Raw genomic sequence first — 23,104 nt, forward strand, 5'->3', positions numbered from 1 at the left:
AGAGAATTATGTTTGGGGTCACGAAAAGATGAGTTGTTTGGTTAGCTTTTGGATTTAAAAGTTCCACTTACTAATCGGCTTTTAGAGTAAGAAATTGAATAGAAGAACCCTTTTTGAAAAGTTTGGCAGGCTACCTCAAAAATTTATTAAAGGTAAGAGAAACGTTAAAAAAAAATATATAAATTTGAGCCCATTTTCTTGTCCCTAGGGCGTGTGCGTGTGTGTGTGTGTGTGCGTATTGGAAGGGGTATCCATGTCGGACCCGTTGTCATTTATTTCCCTCCCCCATCGACCCTTTTGCAAAGAGCAACAGCAGACAGAAGTTATGGTCTACACATGTTGCTGTTTGTTCTTGTTCTTTTTGTAAACAAAATTGTTTTTTGAAATGGCTAACAAGCTATTAGCAAAAACAAACCCATAAACATGAGAACAAGAAAATATCATGATGATGATGACGATGATGATTGTGACGAGCAGAATGTGGGGGGAATGAGTTTGGATTCTGGGCTGAAAGGGTTTCATGGCATTCGTATAGAACTTTTGAGGATTTGAAATCAGTTTATGAGAGGGTAGAAGAGAAAACTCCTCACTGCCAGCTGTTAAATGAATGTGTGACAATCAATCACACAAAAAAATCGAAAACGAAAAATCGAATGATTTATGAAAAGTCACTAGAAACTGGACAACGGTAAAGAGTTAAGCTAGAACAATTTTAATTTAATGTACTGTAGACTTTCAGAAATGTCATAAATCATTGTGTATTGCTATTAATTAAAATGTATTAAAATATAGTTTTACGTGATGTTTTTTTGTCCGTAGATGGGATAAACTTGTGCATTTCTATGCAAATGAGTCTTTTGGTTTTTAAGCTGAAATTAGTTTTTTTTTTTTATGTTTTAGAATTTTGATTTATCGTTAATTTCCACCTGCTACATTGTTTTATAATTTAGCTAACTCCTTTTATATTATTCGGTGCTCCGAGTTGAGCAAACAAATGGCAAACCAAATTATTTTGACACCATTAATTTAAAGTTTCTCTTGTGATCGACTTTGGTAATACCCTGTGATGTGTCGATCGATTTAAGAACTAGACTTTTTAAAGTAGTCGTGAATGCAGATACAGATACGGGGTATACAAGTGCTTGGCATAACATATACACGGACTCAGATGCAGACAGGACGAAAAGGGGGCCCAGGACATTGGCAACATATTGTGTGTCATGTTTTATGGAACAACAATAGCAACAGCAACAACGACAACAACAAATGACACATAAACACAGACAAAATGATACAAAACACAAACGAAATGAGACAACGTGGAACGTTTGGAAGGGAAAATGGGGGACGGGGACGATGAGGACTGCGACGGTGAAGCAACAGCCACTGGCCAAACTGTCTAGCATCATCGCCACCGACGCCTTAGCATCGCCCTCATCGCACTTCCTTCTCATCATCCTTTTACTACTCATCATCATCATCATCATCATCGTCGTCTTCATCCTGCTACTGTTCCCCCTCGCTCATGTAGCGGTAGTCGTCCGTACGTGCGTGGAGCAGGGAACGCGCAAGAGAGCAACCTCGCTGCAAATTGCCAGTTAAAATTTTTGACATGTCAGCAAACGGCAAACGTACCATGGGACTGGCAACGCAAAACAGCGAATCTCCGACTGGCATAGTGAAAGGAAGAGCAGGGGAATGGGAGTGGGAGTTGGACTGGGTGAGTGCCAAGTGATTGGAGTCAAGTGTCAAATGGTATTACGTATATTTTTTTCATCTGTTTTGCTTTTTTTTTTGAGTTGAGATTTTGTTAGAAATGACAGTAAGCGGTTTGTGATAAGTGTTAAACGGATTAGATATTGAAGGACGAGACAAAGAGCGAGAGCCCCAGAGGGGGGCAGATAAAAAGGAAGAGAATAGGGGCAGCTGTTTTTATATTTTCCTCATTCAAATTTGGAAAAAGAATCTAATTCTTACAGGATAGTCAGTCATTGCCATTAAATTATAAATTAGTTAATTTGTTTAGTTTAGTTTTTAAGGATGTGTAAATATCTTAATCCATGCTGCAGCCCATTGTTTCAAAACTCTCTCCCTCTCTCTCTTTCTCGCTCTGGCCTATGTATGTGTACGAGTAAGTGCGAATGAATGGTTGGCTGGTTAAGTGGCATACGGAAGGGAGCCACAGGAGCAGACGTGGAGAAAGAGACAGCGAGAGAGAGAGAGAGATCCCCGGAAATCAACAAAGGCACGCTTTGTCCCCACACACACACACAGACAGTCGTTTTATGCCATGGCAGCTAGATGGCAACGAATCGAGATGTTGTCTCTTCCCAATCCTTTCTCGTACTCATCCAGCTTTTCAATAGATAGGTACATACATACATACATATATACAGCATGAGAGAGATATGTTCCTGCGACAAGATTCTAATTGAAAGGAAACCAAAGAGACAACCGCTTAGACAAAGTGGCGAACGAGTGTCGATGTTCATGGGGGAAATGTCATTCGTATTGTCACCTCAAGTCATAATTTTGGACACGTTTATTGTTGTTTTTCAATATGGCTATGTTTTTTTTTTTTTTTCTCTTTTTCTTGTAGGTAAAACCAATTGTGCGACCTTCAATTAGCCAGCCAGCGCCGTCGTCGCCGTAGCCTCACGTCGTCCATACATAATTGAAAACCAAACATTAGCCAAGGGCAAGCGCCATTTAGTTATTTAACAAAACTTAAAGCGTATCGAAAGCTAAATTGCATTCGCCCCATTCATGTGGGTGAGGTGGAGGATGGCCCCCAAAAAAATAAAAATAATATCAACAATTGACCCAAAGATTTACTTTTGCTTTTGCCTTTGCCATTGCTGTTGGTTTCGATATCGTTTTGTATATGCAAAGCACTAGCAAAACGGAGGGGAAAAATAAAATGCCATTGAAATGTCAAACAAATTTTTTAATGATCAAGTGAAACAGCCCATCGAAACACTTGTCAACTTCACTTCTGGTCGAGCTGAGCCACAAGAGTCTACAAGATCTTTGAGGTCACAATGGGCATATGCAAGAACTTTCACATACGAAAATCCTCTTTAATGAGAGATCAAAATAGGCAAAATAGATTATTTATGGGAGACTTTAATTATCTCCTTGAAAGAGAAGAGAAAATTCCCTAATTGCAGGTTCTATATCGACGTGTAATTGGCAGATCTAGTCCAATTAAACGACAATCTCATGAATTCAAAGCGAGAAGAAGGACTATTTCAGTTCACATTTAAGAACTATGCCAAGACCCTTCAAAGGATTCTAAACAATTTGTTTTTTTAAATTCTCTGTATCCATCTTTAGCCTCTAAGTGTTACTCTGCGCAAATACCAAATATTTTCTAGTGTCTTGCTAATACATCATGGACAACAAAAAAAAAACAAAAAGGCTAAAATCCCACACCTTTTGCCAGTTTAGTTGCTGTTGTTTTTTCCCTTTTTCTACCCCTTTTAACCACTTTTGTTGTTGGTAGTAAAACTTTTTTTTGGCACAAGTTGGTTGTCGCCTATTTTGTTTTCCAACCTTTTGTTTCTTTTAGTTTTTGTCCAGTTTTTGTTGGCAACATCCGGTGGGTTTGTCCTTCTCTACTATTCTATTCTGTACAGACCATATATGTAAGCATGTGTGTGTGTGTCCATGTGTTAATGGCAAATTAAAATTCACTTAACAACATTTTTTGGGGTTTTGTTGTAAATGTAAAAATTGTCTGCATTTAATTTTCCTTCAATAATAAATAAGAAAAAGTGCCTGTTGGCCTTTGGGGGATGAAGTTTTGCTTTTTGCTTTTTGCTTTTTGCTTTTCGTTTTTCATGTTCGTCCTTTATGGTTGGTTGTTTTTGTTTTTGGCAATGGCAAATCAATTAAAAATCAATCAACTCAAATGTAGTGAAAAACAATTTTTAATTGAAAACGAAACGAAAAGTTGGACAAGGATAAGCCGCTTCCCATCCTTTTGCCCGCAATTTCCAGCGATTCTCCCTGAAGAGTTGATGAAGAGCTTTTACCTGGGCAAGTGTTGAGTGCTCAATGCTGAAGTTCAAGTGTGGACACACACACACACACACACATACACAAGGCATTTCTACCCGAAAAGCAAAGTGCATGAATATTTTATGAAGATAAATAAGGATAAAAACTTCAAACGACCACGAAAAGTGGTCCAAAAAGGATGATGCAAGCCAAAAGTAGAACAGAGAACAAGAGTAAAGACCATACACATACACATACACAAACACACACACACACACACATGCTCATTCTCTGACATTCACTGATACAGGGCGTTCCAAGGGTTTGGCTAAAGAAAAGTGTAAAACAGCTGGACAACTGTCCGTCTATTTGTGTGTGTATGTCTGTGTGTGTGGCCCACATGGCGTATAAGCAATGAGAGTGCTAAATGTATGCTTCAGGCATTTGCATTTAGCCATTGAAAATGTGTGTAAAATAAAAAAAAAGAAAGAAAAAGCCAGCCAACTAAAATTGGTTTTCTCTTTTTTCACCTACCTCCGCTTTTCCAACCTATGAATTTGTTGCATTTGCCACAGTGGAACAGACTAGAAGAATTTATCAACAATCCCAAGATAGTTTTTAAGAATAAATGCATTTTATTTGTTTTGGCTCCACTGTGCGAGCAGAGGATGAATGTGAATTTGCTGTTTCATTAGTTTTTGGTAACCAATATGTCTCCGTTTATTGACAAAACGCTTTAAATTTCCCAATAAGCCATGCATTTTTATCACAAAAGCCAAGAAAATTTTATGCAATACTCTAGAAATTTCAAAATTGGTAACATTATATTGACAAAAATCTTTTTTTAACAAAAATTTATTCATTCCGCTAGGTTTTTATTCACTCGCACGTATCATTTATGCCTCCTTCCCCCTTGAGTGACAGAACGAAACCGAAACTCGATGCAACTCAAAAATATAAAGAAACTGCAACTGCAGCAACTCCTTGTCAAGGAGAGTCTCTTGTCGAGAGTCTCTCAGGCCTGGGACAACGTCGTCGTCTTCTTGGTGGGGCTTCCCTTAATACGTTTAAAAATAAGTACACAAGGCGCTTTTTCATGAATGGTTGGTTGGTTGGTTGTTTGGTTGGTTGGTTGCTTGCTTGCTTGTTGGGTGGCAGAGACGACAACGCTTTCCTCTTGCCTGCACTTCAACGTTCAATGTTCGCAGCTACCTTCCCATATCTGCAAATGCTCCCTGCCATCGCATTCTCTTTCCCAGCAAAAGTTGCCTTTCTATAAGTATACTATCTACAGAATACAGAATCTCTCCCCTTGGACCAATTGTTGCAATGGCATTGACTGCTTGAGTAATTGAAGCCGCGTCAAACAAAAGATACACTGAACAAAAAAGAATCACGTTGACCAACTTTAGACTGAAAAGTTGACAGTTTCAGACATTTTAGTTCATTTAAATGTACACTTTAATATTATTATTTCGCCATGTTTCTTAAACTTTAACCTATAACTAAGCATTAAATTCAATCAATATATGTATGTATTAAAAAAATTATTGCCACAAAACGATAAACAATAAATATCAAATACCAACACACACAGTGTGAAAGACAAATATGACAAAGAGAAGAGAAGAGATAGAGTAGGCGACAGAGGTTACAATGGCTAACCGAAGCACCACAAAACCGTTTAAATAATAAATGAATATTGGTTGATGCAAGGTGATGGTGGGTTGGTGGTAGTAAAAGGCAAGGTACAACAGGGCAGGGCAAACAGATTTGTGTGTTTGTATATGCCATATACATACATATACATACATACATACGTTAGTTCGGTGACCTGCCATAAATGTTGAACATGCATTATTCATAGCGAAATGAAATGAAACTTTTGACTTCGATACGATCGTCATTGTCATCGTCATCACTTAGGCTCATCCCCCTTCTCTTTGCCACATCAGTTCCACAATCCTTAAGTACTTGGTTCGCCCATTATCCCATACGTTTTTCTTTACGTTTTTCTTTTTATTTTTTACAAGGCTCAGACTTCTTTTACCACTTACTTAAATTCCTTTTTTTGCTGGTTTCTTTTTTTGTGGGCTTCCTTTTTCAATTGCCATATTATAGAGGCACTATATGGATACGAAGCTGGCAAACGTCATTTTTATGGTTAAAGTGGTGGAGTGTGCAATCGATGCGATTTACAGTTGCAACGAAATGCGCTTAAGTCACACACACACAGAAAGAGAGAGAGAGAGACACCCGCCACCCGCTACATACATTGTTGCATTGGTAGAAAAGGAAAAAATTGATTGGCCAAAGTAAACGAACAATACTGAATCGAAATCGGAATCGGTATCATCGAAATTGAGTGCGCTGCTGTTTGAAATTGAAATTGAATATAAATGTAGATACTTGGCAAGCTTTTGTACATCTTATAATAATAATAAACATCTAGTCGCCACAAGTAACCAACCATGGCCTTTAAGTCTAAAAGTTAAGCTACAGTTAACGTGATGTTAATAAATCTCAAGGCTATGTTCAATGAGAAGGACTTTCATCTTAAAGACAGGTGTAAACAAGAATACTTCCAAACTAAAAGTTCGAGTTTGGGATAATTAAAAGTTAATGGTATTTGGTTTTAATTTAAAAAAAAAAGTCTAAGCCAAACCGTTTAGCATGAACAGCTGTGACAAATGTAAGGGAAATCAATTCAACCATTTAGCGTAGGTTAAGTTAAGGCTAAATAATGTTAATTTCATTCATTGAAGAAATCCTTCAACACCTTTTTAACTACTGTTCGGCGTAGAATGTAATTAAACCAATTGCACAAAATTGAATGAAAAGGGCCAAGCGACCAAGGACACCGACTCAACAGTCGGCAGTCGTCAGTTGTCCTTGGTCGCTTGTCGATGTAGTTGGGAGTCAAAGTCCGACTGCTTGCCACTGTGTGACTTGATTATAATGATAAAATCTAATTAAAAAAGTTAAACTTAAGATGTCAACTTAATTTACAAATACCAGACAAGACGAGTCGAGACAAGACAACGTAAGGCAAGCCAAGTCAAGAATAAGACGACGACTACCACGACGACGACGATGAAGATGAAGATGGGATAAGCATGAGAATGGAATGTGGATTGGGTGGGGATTGAATAAAGTTACCTTCTATCTTCTTGCCATTTTGTTCTTCGACAGACGTTTGCCCCTTTTTTTTTTTATTTTGTGTCTGTGTCTGTGTGTGTGTGTGTTGGTTTTTGTTTTTGTGCTTGTCTATTGGCATCGCAAACATCCTAATTACCAAGTTTTTCTCATTTTTCTTTTTGCCTCTCACTCACTCTCGCTCTCTTTCACTCATCAATGACTTGGGGGCCGAAATGAGGGGCGAATCTCTTTGGGTCAGTCGAGCGCCCTACTTTACATGTTTTGATGTCATCATCATCATCATCACGGTCGTCGACGACCGGCGACGGCGACGACGACGACGACGACTACGACTAATTACGTTTTACCAACCAATGACCATGGACAGGGACAGCCAGGCAGCAAGCGTCACCTAATGACCCAAAGCTGGCAACAATTGAGCCAAGACAAGAAAGTTTCTTCGACCCCTTCCCGACCTAATCTTCCCTTTCATCAATATAGGCGCTTTCCCCTTTCCCTTTCCCATCTCCATTCCCGTCCCTTCACTTCATTATCAATGTTTGTTTGTTACGCACTTGCAGTACAGCAACTTGGCCAAAACGTAAAGTGCAAATGAGTTGTGTGCGTGTGCGGAACCCAAAAAGACAGGGAGAGAGAGAGAGAGAGAGAGAAAAAAGACCCTCAAACTAAATGTAAGTATATTTCTAATGACCTTCATTACATTGAGTGGCCCCTTCATCTAATTGGGGCGGTGATGGCGGTGGGTGTAACGCATGAACGCCTTTTGCAGAAATTGCAAAAACCCCAAAAAAATTTGGAAACAAAAGAAAACGAATTGTAATAAGGCCAGTAAAAATTATAGTTGAAATTGCTTTTGGTTACTTCCTTTGCTTCGCTTTTTCGAGATGAGAGCGTGAGCAAGGACATTTTTCATAAAAACACCAAAAATACGCATTAATCAGCGTTTATTTTGAAATATTATCCTTGATTTTTATTGCACTTGTTAAAATTGTAAGTCAACTCATTTAAAATATAAGAACAAGTTTTGCTTAAAGAAGAATTTCCCAGTTATGTATATGCAGAAGGTTTTCTTTTGTCTTTCAACATGGGAAGGATCTAGTTTATTGAAGGATTCCATTTTTTAGCATATTCCTTTTTTTTTTTTTTTTTTGCTTTGTTTTCACGCTCTTATCTCTAGTTGGTGGCATAGTTTTCGTTACACTCTGTTAGTATCCTTGCCTTTTGTTGCAGTTTCCGTCTAATAGCTTTGAAATGAGTTTCGCTTTTTGGCCCTATTTCACTTTGTTTGCCTGTTTGTTTGTTTGTTTGTTTGTTTTGTTTGCTCTTGGTCCTTCCTTCACTTTGCCACTCATAATGGTAAATGGTTCGTAAAGTTCATTAAAAACAACAGGAAAAAAACACACGAAGAGGAAAAATGAAATAAAGTTCTGAGCCGCAGACACTATTAGCGGTTTTAGATGGCAGGCAATATTCTCGTCCTTCAGTGTGTGAGTATTTGTGCGTGTGTGTGTGTGTGTGTGTGTGACTGCCAACATATGGCATAAAGTTGTATTTCAGCCCACATTTAGTAAAGAAATATTGAAATAAAAAAAAACTTATTCAAACGGAACGAAAATGGCAATATAAAAACTTTTAGAAATTTTCATAATATTCAAGGAACATTTCATAATTGAACAAAGAAAAAGATTATTGGTTTATTTCAGACAAGTTTTGCAGATGACTTTCCAGACATTTTGTCGGTAACTAAGTGCAATATTAACAAATAGTTAATTTATCCAACTTATTTTGGTAGTACAAACTATTGAATTCAAGGTACAACTCCCTTTATCTGTGTATTTACTATTATTTAGTTATTTTCTTTCTCTTTTCTTTTATGTTGTAGTTTTTGCATTTCCACTGGCCACAAAGGTCAAAAGAAAAGATCGCAACAGAAGGCAGGGAGAAAACTTTTTGTTTATATGTCTGTGTGTGTGTTTGTGAGTGTGGAAAATAAACAGAGAAAATTGCCAAAGCCAAACAGTAACTCGGACTAGATCGGACTCAGAACTAGCAGTCAAGAAGTGGCCCACCAACGGAGCGAGCCTGCGAGACTGAGAGGGTAGAAAAGTTGCAAGTACACAGCAAGTTTTCATTCCGCTTAACAGATTTTGAACTTTAAGTTTTTCCAGCTACACCTCCTTCGTCTCCTCTTCAGGATTCCCGCTTTCCCTGCACCACTCGCTTTTAGTCACTTCACACTTTATGGAAAAGTTATAAGCGCGATAGAAAAAGAAAAACCAAGAGAAAAATTATTTCGGTGGCTGTTTTTCCTTTGCTGCTGCTTTTTGGCTGTCGAATTCATGTTGAAGGCAAATTTATGACTGTCAAAAAGTACATCGCGAAAAAGGCTGCAAAAGTTGAACCAAAGCACAAAAAAAAAAGGAGTAACGATGTGTTGTGATGGGGAAGGTGGCTAAGGGGGGTGGCAGTTGGAACAATTTTAAGCTTTGACACTTTACGCGAGATGCTGCCAAAGGGGCACAAATGAAGAAGCGAAAAAGTATTGCATAATTTATGGCTGACTGCAGGATGGGTTAGTAGAAGGGTGTAACGGGTGGCCATGGTAGGCGTGACAGAGGTTTGGGATACATAAGGGCTTTTCAAGGAGTTGGCTAATAAGCCAGCTGACCAAATGGCCAGATGCCAAAAATCTGTCAACTGCAAGAGACACAATGAACTTTCCCCAAACAGCCCAAATTTACAAAATTTAAATATCCTTTCTATTAAGCTTTGTAGCTGCTTTAACTTTAGTTGAGTTTTCTATCATCATTCTCGTTTTGTCAAGTCTAATTTGTTTAGACTAACTCAATTCCGTTCCATCAATTAACTCGGCATTGCAAAAAGAAAATTTTCTTTACTAATGCGCCACTTGGAAAATCTACCAACAGCAGCAGCAGCTGTCAATACCTACATAGTATTGGAACGGGAGGGCTGGGGGAAAAGGAAAAGCAAAAACAAAGATAGTCAGCGGAATACCACATCAACGCATGAAAATCAAAGCCACAAAACCTATCAAGACATTTTTAATGATGCCACACGGACAGGACACAGAACACAGGAATAGCGACAAAAAAGCGGGGGTAGGGTGAGAAAGAGAGTGAGGGAATCCAGGCACTTGTCGTTGTTATCCCTCAGCCCCGTTGAAATTTGCGTCTGTCTGCGGTTAGCGAACCAGACACACACAATCTACTCCACCCTCCACCCAGTCCAGCAATCATTCTTTTCGGAACGGATGCGATATGCTATAAACACTGAGAGAAAAACTTGATTATTTGAAAATAAAATTAGTCTTTTTAGTTTGACTGAAACCTCAAGAGGCTTAGAAAAGGTTTGGGTAGACTTCTAAGTTGTATTGTCCTTCCTTATCCCACAAGTAGATGAAGATACTTTCAAGATGCCTGACCTTATGATATAACATTCGCCAAACCTTTCCAGTCAGATTGTATGTTTCATTTTGATCGAGAATAATTACTGTCTATGCCTAACCTTGTATCTGCATAATTGGTCTACTAAATAATGCCTAATTTTATCTACTTGGCAATTTGTCTCTTATGGCTTATAAATTTCGTTCGCATTTATAAAAGTTACTTAAAAATTTGACTTGATTGAAAGAATTCCAAGTGTTGAGAGACTAATTTTTGAAAGTGTAGAATGGTTCCGCTCCTTCTCTTTCACTTGGCTCAAATGAAACAAATGCAAATTGTTGTCATTCAACGACAGACAGAAGCGTGGGCTCAATTGGGAGGCTTTGCTACCTGCTTCTGCTCCTGCTCCTGCTTCGTGGTTGTGGTCCTGCTCCTGTTTAGCTAGCTATTCCTGATGCTTCTGCTTGACAGTCTCTTGTAAATGTTCATTAATCCCAAACAGACAGCAACAACGGAACGGAACCCTCCTAACGCATGATTTTTGCGGTGCTGTTTGTGTATATTAATGCGGCTGGTAAAGTAGCTTTTAATTAGCATGTTGCGGCGGTTCGCAATTACGACGTACAACATCATTTGTTACAAGTTGTTGGTTTGAATTTCTGTTTTTTCTTCTCTCTTTTCTTTTGCGTGTGTGTGTGTGAGAGAGTTTTTGGCGGGCTCAGGTGGAAAACATTAGTTTGAGGTTGAAATTGCGGCTCCATAACAGTCAAACTCTCATTCTGCCGCTGGGTGGGTCGATTGTTCCCTGATGTCTGCCGAGTCTCAACAAGGCTCAACTTGGGCTTAGGTCTAGAAGAGTTTTGTTGCTTTAGTCTTAATGTTTAAGACGATTTGGTTTTGTTTTGGGATAAGGAACTCTTGAGAAGAGGCTTAAAAAGCAATACACAGGCAGACAAGTCGAGACAAAGACACAAACCGATAGACTAAACTTTTTGTGGAATCTGATTTGTCTAGGATTAACTGGGAAGGTAATTATTTAAAAACGCATTAATAAAGAATGTGTAAGGCAAATTTAAGAGTATACTAAAAGAAACAAAGTCAATCTCACAAATGTGCAAACACCCTGTATACATGTATATATATACATATATGTATAAGTAATAAATATATTTAGCCATTCAAAGCAGCAATGTCAAGTTGTAGTTGTAGTTGAAATGTTCTCAACGAAATGGATTTTCCAACCACACCAACTAATTAGTAGTCAAAGCCAGAGGTGGGGAAGGAATGACAGTGGCGGTGTATGGAGAGGAGAAAAAAAGGGGAAAGAGGACTGGCGTCGGTGGTAAAGAAGTTGCAGTAGTTGTTCTTATTATTGTTGTTGCTGTTGCTGTTGCTGCTGCTATTATTATTATGATTATTAGGCATATAAAGTGTTGGCTGTGCTGCTCAGTCTGAGAGAGTTAGAGCCAACCTCAGGGACCAGGGCCCAGAGACCCAAAGACCAGACCCCAACACCCAAGAGTCAGGCCTAAGTAACACGATTTTTCTTCATTATTATTTCTTGGCACGCGATCTGACAAGTTAGACGACTTGCTGCTGCTGTTGTTGCTCTTATTGTATATAGTTATTGTTGGACTTTGAGCTAGTCAAGCAAGCTGTCGCCATCGCCATCGCCATCGCCTTGCCTCGCCTTGCCTTGGCTGTCGTGTTATGCGATTTACATCAAGTATTATTATTGCTAACAACACAAAAAATAAAAAAAAAAATGAAGCAAGTAAGTCGACTCGTCGACTCGGGTATACCATACACCAGGTGAAACAAATTTTTTTAAATTTCGAAAACCAAATGTACATATGTATGTCTATTAAATTGTTTTTACATGTTTCATAGTATGTGCTATCTCGCTCACTCTACGAACACACGAGCACTCTAGCGCCGCTACTAGCCAACGGCCAATTCTGGCCTTGTGGACCGCGTAGTAAAATACGTTCATACGCATATTTTGCATGTTTCTAGTCCGATTTCAATAAAATTTGGTAGTTTTGTAGAAATAGATAAGATTAATTAGTCTGCCGAATTTGAATGCGATAGTCAAAAAACTACAGGAGAAAATCGGTTTTTTCTTAATTATGGAGGCGGAAGTGGGCGTGCCAAAATATGAAAATATATATACTCTGCGCGAATACTAAGCCAGTATACATACTAAATTTGGTGACTTTAGCTTTGTTTGTTTTTGATAAAATCAGTTTTGTTTGATTTGCGGGGGCGGAAGTGGGCGTGGCAAAATTTTTAAATAGCCAGTTTCTGCGCGTCTATTAAACTAGTCTGCATACCAAATTTGATGTCGGTAGCTGTCATAGTTTTTAAGAAAATCAGTTTTATGTAAATTCCGGGGGCGGAAGGGGGCGTGGCAAAAAGTTTAAACAATTAGTTTCTGCTCGCCAACTAAACGAGTATATAAACCAAATTTGATGTCTCTAGCTGTTATACTTTTTAAGAAAAACAGTTTTATGTGATTCCTGGGGGCGTAAGGGGGCGTGGCCGAAATTCCAATTAACTCTGAACATGTGCATACTACACGAGTATACATACCAAATTTGGTGGCTCTAGCTCTTATAGTCTCCGAGATCTGCGTGTTCATACGGACGGACGGACGGACGGACGGACGGACGGACGGACGGACGGACGGACAGACGGACATGGCTAGATCGACTCGGCTATTCATCCTGATCAAGAATATATATACTTTATAGGGTCGGAGAAGCTTCCTTCTGCCTGTTACATACATTTTGGCGACTTTAATATACCATTTCACCCTATGGGTGTATGGTATAAAAATTCATTTATATACCTAGAAACACTGGAAAAAAGACAAACATGCAGAAATATCTCTGCTAACTATTTTCAATTGTCTTATTTAGAAAAACTTCAAACAACCCATGACTTTGTCTAGGCTTATTGGCAACTTAACCAATCATACTCTATCTTAAATTTCATATTTTTTTCAGTGTAAGATTCTTTTTTATCATTTCGCACATCAAAGATATATAGAGACTCGTATGTGTGTATTTTACTTCACTTACTTGCAATTAGCCACTTCCAATTACATTCCCTTGATGATTTTTCTTAATGATCTGTAAAACAAAAGCACAATTGCGACTTTTTAATAATCATGTTAAAATAAACAATAAGCATGAAATTTTAATTTCATATATACTAATGAGATACCTCAAATATCTTTAAAAAGTTATTCTATATTCTCTTATTTCATATATACTAGCACGAGGCGCTCATCATATCCAGACTTTGGTTTGATATGTTAATTTGGACTGGCTTTTAATGACAAGAATGTAGAATTCAACCGGTTTCATCATGTAATTATAATGCAAAGTTTAAAATAAAGTTTTCAAATTATGTATGTAACTTAAACTATATTGACTAATAATTAAACTTAGAAGAAAAGGTCTTATAAAAGACATGCCCAAAAGCCCAATATTCAAATATTTTAAAGAGACTCATAAAAATATATGAAAATAAACACAAGAATTTAAGATTTTTTAAGAATTTCGTTTCATTTATGAGTACGAGAAGGTCAACTGAATATTAAGCACTAAAAACAAGTGAAGTATGTTAGTTAGTTGTCGCGCCGACAACTATTATTATCTCTATTGCAAACAGAGACCATCTCACTCACTCTCACACAAACACACACATGAGCATTTTGGCGCCGGACAACTCCGCTCAAATGGTTTACCTAGTCAAAAACAACGATTTTTTATAAACTTATATAACAAAACCCATTAATATTGATATTAGTATGACATATTTGCAATAGTTTACAAACTGCTTAACAAAAAGTTTAAACAATTAATGGACAGAAATCATTTATTATCAATTTTTGCAATAAATTGTTGGATGTAGAGCTTACATTATTAATATATAGATTATATTTGCTTTTCCTTAATCTTATCTGTCTTACTGAAAGTGGCTTCCGTTTTTTCTTGTTTCTTCGTTTCCTTTTTGTTTTTGTTATAATTAATTGATTTGCCAATCTTATCGAGAGGGCCAAGCAAGAAAGTTAGCAAGTGATATTGCGATTATCTGGGACTCTGAATGGCCGAGACTCGCTTCGTTCATCACGTGAGATTTTGTTAATTGCAAAAAAAAAAAAAAAATTATAAATAGTAATTAAATAAATAATATTATAAAGAAAGAAAGAAACAGAAAAAAAATGGCAACAGCCTTAAATTCGATGCACATAAATAATAAGCAGAAGAAGATGAGTGAAGGCGGCCCGAAAACTAAAACCCAAAAAACAAAAACGAAGAAGAAGAAGAAGCAGTAGAGGTGGGTGAATTTCAAAGAGATGGAGGAGTGAAGCAGACATTACATTTTCTGCTCCAAATACGCTTTTCACAATTTCCACACACACACACACATAAAACAACCATGGAAGACTTTTCATTTTTCCATTCGTTCGTTGGTTCGGGCGTTTTTGTTTTACTTTTTGTTTTTTTTTTTTTTTGCCATACGCGTCGTATGCGCAATGTTTGCAAGTCAAGCACACTCACACACACACACACTCCGAGTGAAAGAAAGGCAAACAAACAGGCAACGAACAAACAGACAAACAGTATGTGCACACACACACACAGACACTCACCCACACACACACAGATATTGTATACATACATATGTATAAGTTGGCCCAGTCAGTGAGCCATTCGGGCGTTGTGTTTGTTATATTTAAAAACATAAAAAGTGAAAATTGCATTTGGCTTTTAATGCAGTAGAAAATTAAGTTGAAAATTGCAATGAGCTTGTATCTTAGTCTCTCCCTCTCCATAACTCCCTTTCCCTCTTCCACTCTATTTCACGCTGTGTGTGTGTGTGTGTGTCACTGTGTTAGTATGTCATTTTTGGCAGCTTATTTCAATGTCAAATCATAAAACATTACAAAAGCAAAAAATGGAAAATAAAAATGTTAAAACTTTTTTATAGCGTATGAAAGAAAAGTCAATGGAATTAGATCACCTTATTCTATCATTCAGTGTCCTTGCATTCGTTTAGAAAAATCCTCGAAAGATAATCCTGAAAGTTTTTGCTTCACAGCTTACCGAAAATCCCAACTAACACATAAAGTAGCAGAGTCACCGACTATGTGACAAATACTTATAAGACTGACTGTATTCAATATCATTATTACGACTTTATATTAGTTATTCTCTGATGATGAATAATTTTCACCTCCATATACTACAGGCAATAACAATATTCCCTTTCTCCCTTTTATCAGTTTTGTATGTCATTTCAACAAAGTCATCAAGTTTGGGAAATTTTCATACTCTTATCGCGTTTTTAGGCAGAAATTAGCAACTGTTTTCTAAGCTCTTATCGCTTAGTAGAACCTAAAAAATGAAGCAGACAGACCTTGTTAACAAGTCTATTATTAGTTTTTTTTATTATTGTTTTACGTAAGTCGAGATAGACACTGTTGTTTCAAAAGATTGACAAGTTAAAAAAAAAAAGATGTAACTCTAATCAAGTTCGAATTAAACTATCTGTGAATAGTCGCTAAATAGTCAATCGTTTATTGTTCAGCAGGAAAGCTAACTACAAGCAGGAGGATATTAATCATTAGAAAATTTTCTTGTTGACATTTCAAACACTTTATACAAATATTTGCTGCATTATCTTTTTCTGTTTTTTCTGATTATGTTCCTTTCCAGCAGTAACTATACTGCTGCATTATCTTATCTTCAAACCAACGTCTTGCACAAGTCTGCTCTCAATATAGGTATAATCGTTTAGCATATACATTTCGTCTATGTTGGTTTTGGTTTAGATAGTGTTGAGGGTTTTCTTTTTCGCTTGGTATCGTGTTGAATGGAATAAAAATCGAAAGTTTTTGCGTAACTTTTTCATAGTTATTAACACCAACAATTATCGAGAGCATCCAAAATACATACATATATTGGTGTTGTGCCTTTTGTGTGAAATATTTCATAAATTCAATTCATCGACATCATCTAATCAATTTGTTATGCCGCCACAACCCCCTTTTCTATCATCAAATTGCAGCCGTTGATGTTCCCATCATATGGTTGGTTGCATTTTGGCCCCGCTGCAGTTTTAATTAAGTGTTTAATTAATAATGATGATGACGATTACCATGATGATGATGACGACGATGATGATGATGATGCTGGCTCAATGTGCCTTTGAAAGGAACCAACCAAGAAGGGCTGGCGGCGGCAGCAGCCAAACTAAAAGGGGAAGCACTATAAAGGGACTTTTAAATCAAATATTTACATCTTATACATATATGGGAGTTAATTGCCTGATATGCACGACTGGATTCTATATGCAAACAAATTAAATTTCAAGTAACATAATACAAGATGAGCCATTTAATTATTGACCTGATGAAAGACGTCGAAATGAAACATACATACACATATAAGGCACAAACAAGACCTTTAAACAAGAATCTTCATTCTATATCTTATAGTTCTTAGTTCTTTTTGAAATCGAAATAAGAGAATTGATTTGGTAAAACATCTTCAAAACTAGAGGGTCGGGCATTTGGAAAAACGTGAGGTCAATCAGCCCTGCCCCCTCTGGTTGAAATTTGTATATATATTTTCAAAAAATAAGTATTTATGGTATCAGTTTGTTAACGACAATCAATCATTTTTTAATATGTGCCTACGTCTTATTTTGTAGATAGAAAAAATAAACAGAAGAAAGAGGAAGCAAAGAGCTAGAACAGAAGGAGAATTGGTGTGGGTGGATTTCCAAGCCAGCGACCATTAGAATTTAAGTCAAGAATCAAAACGAGGTGGAATTGTATTACGGAGGGGCGATAGAAAAATTTGCCACGCTTTGCTTGACAGCATTTTAACATTAATTTAACGTTTTGTATGTGCCACAAGGACGGCCTTCTCTTCTTCTTGCCACCCACATATATTCCGGTAGTAGCTACAAGATGTTTGTGTCCCTCTGTTATGAATAATTTGCATTTTGGTCATTCTTTTTGTCAGCTGTGACTTTTCTTTGGACAGTTGTCTTGTTGATAAATCGCCAAGCGAGTGGTTGGCCAAGATGAGGGGGGGGGATTGGGGGATTGACCAGAGAGAAGTTTGACTTGTATCAAATGTGGTCATTTATCTGGCTAACTGTTCCAAATCCCCACGCCCACTCAGCGGCACTTACATATAATGTTCTTAACCGGTTCAGTGGTATTTCAGGTTGGCTTTTCCTTTCCTTTCTTAACTCTTAACTGTTTAACTGGTTCGACCCACACACACACACACATACATTTGAGACACTTTTCAGATACATTTCTTATGCTTTTTATATGTATAGGAAAATCTCTTTTAACTGTTGCCAACATCTATCTTATGGATGGATTTAAAAAACGGCCAACCAAATCGCTTATGCTGTTAGTGTTATTGTTGCTGTTGTTGTCGTTCAGCCTGACAAGATACAATATCTGAAAAGATTTCCGTTTCTCCCCTCCTCTTTACCTCTTCGCCCTTATTCTCAATTCCTTCCTTCTCCCTTTTCTCATTTTGCCTTTTGAAGCGATGGGAAATACAACAGCAAATAAGGCATATCTATCAAAAAGGCAAGGAAAAAATAAATATATATACACATACATATGTATATATAAAAAGAAAAAGGTTTTGGACAATTTATAACAATTCCTTTCACATTTACATAAGAACACAGGAGCGTAGACAAAGGGGCTGAATTGGTATGAAAACTGAAAACAAATGATCTAATTCTAAGTAAAATGTTGATACAATTAAAATTTTCAGGATTTTCGAAAGGTTATTGAGATGAATTTAATGGCTCCTATAAAACAGAATTTGATTCTTTAATTTCGCTCCTGAAATTTGTTAGCCAAATGATGGGTCGTCGCCTTTGTAGGCTGCAACCATTTTGATCTGATCTCAGAGAGGAAACAAATGCCTAAATTTGCACTATTGAATCTACTTATGTATGTAACTTGCTTGGTTGTAAACGATTTCCTAGGCAATAAATAAATAAATGTTTTCCGGGTGGGGGCGGGGGACATTAACGGTGCACGAGGGAAAGCAGGAGTGGGAGCTGGTCTTTAACAAACACAATAACAAATTATGGGTCCCAAGTCCGTCCCCAAAGATACTTATTTATACGTATATTTGTATGTGTTTGTGAGTGTGTGTGTGTGTATATTGTTCGTTGCATGAAGGCAAGTCGAATGTGAGTAGGGAATTATTATTGAAAATGTAAATGAAAATGCTCAACACGAGTTGTGGACACGAGGGGGATAAAGGTCCTAGGGCAAGGCCATTTTTTCTATCTATGTGTGTGTGTAAGTGTGTGGGCGTGTGCGTGTGTGTGACCCTCATTTTTGGGACTGGGCACTCAAGATAAACAGCCTTTGATTGCGTTTTCACATGAGCTTTGCTCTTTGTTTCCCCTTGGCCCCATTGGATACAAATTCGATTCCTTCAAAATGCAAACAACAACAACAACAAAAACAGTCAAAATTGTAATTTCTTAGAAGAAGAAAAATTGCAAATAATTTTCGCTCTCTATAAGTTTTAAATGGATTATACAAGTAAGTGAATGAAATAAGTTTCCAATTAGTTTCTCATTCTTCTAAGTTCGCCAATTATAACAGATCTGTTGAGTAGGAGGAGTTGATATTTCTCTCAAAGATGAGATATTTACACTTGTTAAAATCTAAAAGAAATAACAACTAATACATAAATATGTATTATGTTCACTCACTTTAAGCTTGAGCAATTTTTAGTTCCTAAATCAAACATATTTCAACTTGTTTTCTTGGCCATTCTGCCTGATGTTTTGTCACCTAATTAACACATTTGATTTTTCTCTTACTAACTAATAAATAAACATGCATTGTCTTTAAATACAAGAGTATCTAACCCTGACCTGAGTCAACCACCTGGAAAGAGGCCTAAACATTAACGAAAACAACATATGGCAAAATGAAACTCATTTGATTCAAATTTTGTAGTTTCTTTGCTTGGCTTAATTATCCATTTTTAACCAAAGGCCATAAACACATTTCCAAACCAAATTCGAAAGAAAAACCAAAAAAAATTTCGAAAAACACCAAAAAAAAAATAAACAAATGTATAACAAAAATTATAACAACAACAAAATTCATAATAGTAATGTTAAAATTTTAAAAATAAAGTCAAATCATAAGCAAAAGTAGCCGAAGCGAAGCGATAAGCTTCTTTATACCCTAGAAAAAACCCAATCGGGTATATATGGATCGAGTACAAATCAAGGAATGGCAAAGAGATATACCCTTTATATAGTGGAGTCAGTCAGTCAACTAATCAAATCGAAGGTGAGGAAATAATGCCAAATCCATTATTTTATTTCATTTAAGGTAACACCAAGTCGACTTAGTGACCAATAAATAATTTGGTTAGTTTGTTTTGCTTATCTTTCGAATATCGAACAAAGAAATTTCTTTGTCTTTGAGGATAGGAATGGTAAGCGGGTGGGGGAGGAAGAGCTGCGGAATGGACGCGATTCGAGCCGACAATTACAGTTGCTTAACTTTTGACGGTTTCGTCTTCTTCTCTCTAAACCATAAACTTTTACTTTTCATTGCAAAAATTGTCTAATATGTCAGGAAAAAGAGATACAGAAAGAGAGAGAGGCAGAGAGAGAACGAGATAAAGAGAAGGAGTGGTAACAACAAAAACGTTTAATTTGCCACCAAAACCCAAACAAACGCAACCAACCTCAAAACATTGTTGGCAGTTCGATACTTTTGGCTTTTGGCAAAAAAATGCAAAATTGCTGGCGGGGGAGGTAAAATCGAAAACAAAAAACAAAGCCAAAGCCAAAAGGCAATCCTTAACCCCCCCCAAAAGCTCCACCGTCTTGGTCCCAATCCTGGCACAGCTGTTGCAAGTCAAAAAATATTTATTGGCCAACCCAATGAGTGAGCCGCAAACCTGCACCACTATTGTCTGTCCCTCCCCCCCGCCCTCACTCTGCTACCCGTCACCCTTTCGCTTCACCACACAATGCACGTTTTTGAGGCCGTTCCAAGTATGGTTCACTTTATCCCCTCTTTCTCTTTCTCTCATCCTTGTCGTTTCCCCTCGTCTTTTCTTGTCTTTTGGGCCTCCCGATGTTTGGCCGCTCCTTCTCCTGCCATAAAACCTCCAGCGAAATGTCAAATGTGACAAGCTCTTTATTTGCCAATTGCCATGCAGCAGCAGCTTCAGTCTTATGATTAAGGTGTCTTTCTCCCTCTATAAACCCCCCCCGCTCACGGTTAGTCCTTCTTATTCCATACTGCCCCATTTTATTCTTTGTTTTGAAAACTAGGTATATATTTTGTAAGGAAAACACTTCCAACCCCTGCTCCCATCGACTTTCCAAAGGGTTTTTAATGTCAATCAAAGAATGAAATGATCATTTCGAAAAACTCATAAAGAAATCTCCCTTTGAATATTTCATAACAACAAAAGTAAACGACAATATATTTAAATTTTTTTCCCCATAAGTCATAAATATAGAAAGATATTTCATCTTCATTATTTTTATAGATGAGGAATGGCTGGGAGTGGAAGGAGGAAGAGGATTAAATAAAATCGAAATATCATTGCATTTTTCGTAGAGTCATATCAATAGTACAATAAATCGATAGATCAAAGAAGAAATAAAAGTGAAGATGTCGCAACTTCATTGAGAAATCTACACAGAGATGTTGGTTAAATGGTTGGTTGGATGTAGAGAGAGAGAGTACTCAGAGGAGAGGAGAGATTATTATTGTTTACTTTATTACACAAAATGAAAGATTCAACTGAAATAATGACACATATTTCCTCTATACTCTTAGTCTTGTGATTTGTTTTTATTTTTCAGGTTTGAGGTTTAAGTTTTGAAGGTTCTTGCCGAAAGTATATTGAATGAGGCACTCAATATACCTATTTTATAAGGGTATATAGGGAAGCGAAAAAGACAAACCCAAACTTCAGCTGTGTTCAGTTTAGGCGGCTTCGCCATCGTCTGTCGTCGTTTTGCTTCATTGCACAAAAAGGCCGTCGATGGTGCTGGGGTCTTTTGGGAACTCTGGTTCCATGTAATACCCACAAAACCCCTCAACACAGCAGACCGCACCTCCGCCACGAGCCCCTCCACCCTCTCCTCTTTCACAATTGGTTGCCTTCTTTCAGTTTTGCCGCTGACGTTGTCAATATAATCTGCTTCTTTTTCTTCTTCAATATTTTCCTTTTTCCTATTTTTTTCGTCCATTTTTTTTTTTCCAATTTTTGTTTTCTTTTTTTTTTTATACTTTTTTCTTTCTTTTTGTGTGTGGAAGCTGCACTTCAAAGAAGTGGAGGATACAGATAGAGGTAAATGGGTGGCAAATAGAAGGTTGGTTGCATTTTTCAGGCATTGACAAATTTTTTTGAAGCCCAAAACAAAACAGACACTCACTCCCACATCCACTCGGAGCAGCAGCGCGGTTCATGATGCCGATGACGGGGGCGAAAGTATGCGCAATAATCGAAAACTGTCGCCCAGCCCCTCACAACGATGGATCGGAACGTTGAATCAACTTAAGAGTGGAGAAGGAGGCGGAGGAGGCGGTAGACGGAGATGGAGATAAAGTGGAGTGAAGTCGGGGAGGATGGATCGCTGCATTGGAGTGGTGTCGTAGTGGCATGAAATTGAAAGCAAAAACGAGAGAAGGAGAGACAGAGAGAGGGAGGGAGAGAAAAGAAGAAAAAAAATTGAAATATTTTGAATATTTTCACGTGCATTTGCATAAAGACTGGCAAAGAGGAAAGGAATGGAAAAGGAGGAGAGAAAAGGGACGGGGGCAATGAGGTTAGGCATTGGGGCGTGGGCCCTGGAGCTGGGCTGCACTTGAAGCTGCAACAACGACAAAAAAGCTTTTTGGCAATTTGCCTTCCAAAATCGGTTCTTCCTTTTAATACCCCCTCCACACACACACCCCGCATTTTCCTTGACTTTAAGTAAGGTGGGTGGCGGTGGAGCTGTGTGAGTGAGAAGGGAATGCAGTTGTTTATTTTAAGGCTAGGAATGTTTAAAACAAAAGCTCGCGATATTTTCTGCATTTTTTTCCTTTGAAACCCTTATTTTTGTAATAAATATAATTAACCATGTTAATAAATACGCAAAGTTTCAGCCTTTGTGGAAAGAACATTTCTTGATTTTTCCGTCTCCTTCCAAACACAGAACGAATTTCCTACTGAACTCCAGTTCAGCTAACTTAACTTGTCTCCCTATGCCTTCCCACCCTTCTCTCTCCTGGCTGAAGTTGAGATCACAACTTAAGCGCCGTCTCTTGGTTCTTTTTGGGACCTGTTATATATAAGTGAGAGAAAAGAAGACAACCAAGAAGAGGAGGAGGAGGAGACGGAGAAGGGGAAAGCAAAGTTACCTCTCTGTGGCTTAAGGCAAAAAGCAACGAACCAAGGAACGAAAAGAACAGATAACGAGAGATAGAGAGAAAGAGAATG

The 23,104-nt window shown here is 37.6% G+C and overlaps 1 protein-coding gene across 3 annotated transcripts in view; it reads right to left on the minus strand.

Moving 5' to 3' along the window:
- Positions 1 to 23,104, minus strand: part of LOC137573262 (uncharacterized) — a 73,840-nt gene that overhangs the window by 41,257 nt on the left and 9,479 nt on the right. For all 3 annotated transcript variants that reach the window (XM_068285141.1, XM_068285142.1, XM_068285140.1), the window contains one exon: positions 13,649 to 13,699. The gene's annotated coding sequence lies outside the window, so the exon portion shown is untranslated. The remainder of the gene's footprint in view (positions 1 to 13,648; positions 13,700 to 23,104) is intronic.

This window comes from Drosophila tropicalis, unplaced genomic scaffold (genome assembly GCF_018151085.1).
Source record: "Drosophila tropicalis isolate 14030-0801.00 unplaced genomic scaffold, ASM1815108v1 contig_4, whole genome shotgun sequence".
NCBI lineage: Eukaryota > Metazoa > Arthropoda > Insecta > Diptera > Drosophilidae > Drosophila > Drosophila tropicalis.